Source organism: Oncorhynchus kisutch, linkage group LG15, assembly GCF_002021735.2.
Source record: "Oncorhynchus kisutch isolate 150728-3 linkage group LG15, Okis_V2, whole genome shotgun sequence".
Taxonomy (NCBI): domain Eukaryota; kingdom Metazoa; phylum Chordata; class Actinopteri; order Salmoniformes; family Salmonidae; genus Oncorhynchus; species Oncorhynchus kisutch.
In genome coordinates this window covers 57,169,012-57,173,501 of record NC_034188.2, presented here as the reverse complement: position 1 = coordinate 57,173,501, position 4,490 = coordinate 57,169,012, and positions in this window count along the sequence as shown.

The following is a 4,490-nucleotide window of genomic DNA, read 5'->3' as shown; positions in this document are numbered from 1 at the left end:
TCTGGTGTCTGTTTTCTGTGGATTGTGGGGATATTGTTGTTGACTGAAATTCATTTTAAGAGATATTTTACCGCCAAACTATTTTTTGTATTTTGTTCATTAGCCCACTGTTACTAAGATCCCAGAAGAATGTGCATGTCAGCAGTCGAGTTTCAGTATAGAGCAAAAACTGTGATGATTATGCAAATTATATTCAAATGACTAAGTACACAAAGACAGCCTTGACTAAAATATCACCTTTTTTAACTGTTTAAATCTTTAATCTCAGCAGGGGGCGCCAATGCTATACACATATATCCAGCCAATGCTATACACATATATCCAGCCAATGCTATACACATATATCCAGCCAATGCTATACACATATATCCAGCCAATGCTATACACATATATCCAGCCAATGCTATACACATATATCCAGCCAATGCTATACACATATATCCAGCCAATGCTATACACATATATCCAGCCAATGCTATACACATATATCCAGCCAATGCTATACACATATATCCAGCCAATGCTATACACATATATCCAGCCAATGCTATACACATATATCCAGCCAATGCTATACACATATATCCAGCCAATGCTATACACATATATCCAGCCAATGCTATACACATATATCCAGCCAATGCTATACACATATATCCAGCCAATGCTATACACATATATCCAGCCAATGCTATACACATATATCCAGCCAATGCTATACACATATATCCAGCCAATGCTATACACATATATCCAGCCAATGCTATACACATATATCCAGCCAATGCTATACACATATATCCAGCCAATGCTATACACATATATCCAGCCAATGCTATACACATATATCCAGCCAATGCTATACACATATATCCAGCCAATGCTATACACATATATCCAGCCAATGCTATACACATATATCCAGTCAATGCTATACACATATATCCAGCCAATGCTATACACATATATCCAGCCAATGGCACATTTCCAGTTTATAAAACTGAAGACTGTTGTGTGTTTGAGTTTGTTTACATGCATGTTTGTGGTGGTCTTCATGAATACATTAACATAAACAATATGTGTGCCAGCATATTGAGGTATTTAGCACCATGTGTGTCTTTGTGTATGTTTAATTATCTTTGCACTTTGAGTGTGTGGGTGCCTGATCTGTTTGTGTGTGTGTGTGTGTGTATGTGTTATTTTTTGTGTGCATTGTTGAGGTGGTGCAGATACTGTGTGTGTTTGGGAGTTACGAGAGAGGTGAGCAAGAGCCAGTTGTCCCAAGGCCATCTGTTACCCCGTGGGGTGGAGGGGTGGTGATGGTCCTGCTGCTCAGGCCTGCCCCTCGCTGATTGATGATCTCCACTCCCCCGGATTCGACCAGGTCACAACCTCCCACTACTGACCACCCTACAGAGAGAGCTCAATCACACACACAACGCACACACAACTCCTGTTAGTGATAATAAACTACAGTTTATTTTACTAGGACACACACACATAATAACACATACACTCTCAGATACACTCTCAGTGCTGTACTTCCATGCACACATTCACATTCAAGCACACACACAGCGTCTTTAGCAGTTACACAGCAGTCCATTTCCCACAGTAGCCAACCGCATGGAGCCCCTCAATGTTTAGATACACACATACAGTGTGGCTTAGATTCACTCACACCCCAGCATGTTCCTTCTTGCTTGTCTCTCTCTGGTGGATGTTTAAATTATACCCAGGTTGTGGGGTATGATAAGACCTTTACTACTTCCTGTTCTGGGAGTGAGTACACACGAGGACTAGCCAGGTGGCTCAGTATTCTTTTCTCCATGTCGTGCATATATTCCTATTTGAATGAAAAGCACACATATTCTCCAACATGGAGAGAGAGAGTGACCACATTAGAGACACATATTTCACACAGATCACACAAAGAATTTGAAAACAAATCAAACATTGATGAACTCCCATATCTGTTAGGCGAAATACAGCAGTGTGCAATCACAGCAGCAGGATGTGTGGCCCGTTGCCATGACAAAAGGGCAACCAGAGGAGCACAAACAACAATGTAAATACCACCCATATTTATATCTTTATTTCATCATACTTTATCTACTTGCACATTGTTACAACACTGTACATAGCAAATAATATATTTTAAATGTCTATGTTCTTTCAAACTTTTGTGAGTGTAATGTTTACTAATGTTTCCCTTGTTTACTTCCCTTTTGTTTGTCTCTTCCATTTGCTTTGGCAATGTAAACATGTTTCCCGTTTGAATTTAATTGAATTGAGAGAGAGTGAGAGAGACCAACCTTCTGAGATTCTCGCACTTAATAACATTACTATATCACATCCTATACATCTATACTAGTATAGGCCTACACCAAATATGATCAAATCAAATGTTATTTGTCACATGTGCCAAACACAAGTGTTCACCTTACAGTGAAATGCTTACAAGCCCTTAACCAACAATGCAGTTTTAAGAAAAATACCTACAAAAAAATGTAATAAAAGTAACAAAAAATTAAAGAGCAGCTGTAAAATAACAATTACGAGGCTAAATACAGGGGGTACCAGTACAGAGTCACTGTGCTTTTAGGCCTTCTGACCAATATTCCTCATCTCTACAGTGCCGGCAGGTTTTTTCCAAGCTCTTTTATCACCAATGTTACGTTATGTATTTATTATACACACACACACACAGACGCAATCACGGTATCAGCAAGCACTGACAGAGCAACAGGGAATGCTTTTTCTCTCTCTCCATTCCCTCCCGTCTTCTCCCTCCCCCTCGCCTGTTCCCTTGATCAATGAGTAAGTTCCAGAGTCAGTTCTATTAATCAGAGCCTATCGGCTATCTGTCTCCCACAACAACCAATCACAGCAGCCCGACAGCTGGCCCATGACAAATGGAGCTGGGGGGGGGGGGGGGGTGAGACGCACTTTATCTGATCTTAGTCAGGTCACAGCACATCTGCACTTACAGTTGATTCAAGATGATGATTGAAAACGCACACACTAGTGCACAGACAAGTGCACGCTCAACCACCTATAAGAGTACACATGCACACGCATGCACACACGCATTTGGACATAAAGGGACACAGCACACACATGAACTCACGTACATTAGGTGCTTGCATAAAGGAACGTCCATGTATGTAGCTGTACAGGGACGTTTTACTAGTTTGCTAGTTTGCATTCCAACACATTCTCTAGTGTTGGTGTTGACACGTTCTACTTGAAAAATGAATCTGCCACTTGAGGAAGAACTGATAAATGATTCCATGTTCAGCTTGTCTGTTGTTAGGGGTAAACAAACCATGTTCAGCTTGTCTGTTGTTAGGGGTAAACAAACCATGTTCAGCTTGTCTGTTGTTAGGGGTAAACAAACCATGTTCAGCTTGTCTGTTGTTAGGGGTAAACAAACCATGTTCAGCTTGTCTGTTGTTAGGGGTAAACAAACCATGTTCAGCTTGTCTGTTGTTAGGGGTAAACAAACCATGTTCAGCTTGTCTGTTGTTAGGGGTAAACAAACCATGTTCAGCTTGTCTGTTGTTAGGGGTAAACAAACCATGTTCAGCTTGTCTGTTGTTAGGGGTAAACAAACCATGTTCAGCTTGTCTGTTGTTAGGGGTAAACAAACCATGGTCTGTTTCCATGCTGACAGTTTTGAAAACATTCTCAAACAAACACAGACAGACAGATAGACGTTCACACACGTACCCCCACCCCCCTACACACACACACACACACGCACGTACGCACACACACACACACGCACGTACGCACACACACATACGCACACACACACACACACACACACACACACACACACACACACACACACACACACACACACACACACACACACACACACACACACACACACACACACACACACACACACACACACACACACACACACACACACCCCTTCTTGGCCTATGGGCTCCCTAATGCACAGGAGAGCCAATGGGGAGAGCACTCTCTAAATGGCTCTATGTTCAGCACTCTTGTTTTTTTTCCTGTTCTCTTGACTCTCAGTGTTGTTACTGAACCTCCAGTCTCCTCTCCTCTGCGTCGTAGAACTACACAATGCGTGTGTCCCGATAATATCTCCTGAAGTGTACACTCATTCACTACTTCCCACAAATCTAAAGGCATTGGATTGGCCGAGGCGTGGGTTAGTGGGAGTTTTCACCATATTTCCTATACCAGCCATTTTCTTTCAAATCATTGTGCACACTGAGAGGAAGGAGAGAGGTGTCCCACTATCAATGGAAGCCACGGTCACTCCTGTAACTCTCGGCTAAGCCCAACTGTGAACAGTATGACCTATCTGCTGGTTCTGCTATGGCCTCCGTCCTCACACCTGAACCTTGATCAAAACAAATACATTTTTCCTTTGCATAATGACCCATTGCCAGAGATTCATTCAGATATTATTGCTAAGATTAGATTGCATCTCTTGCCATTACTTA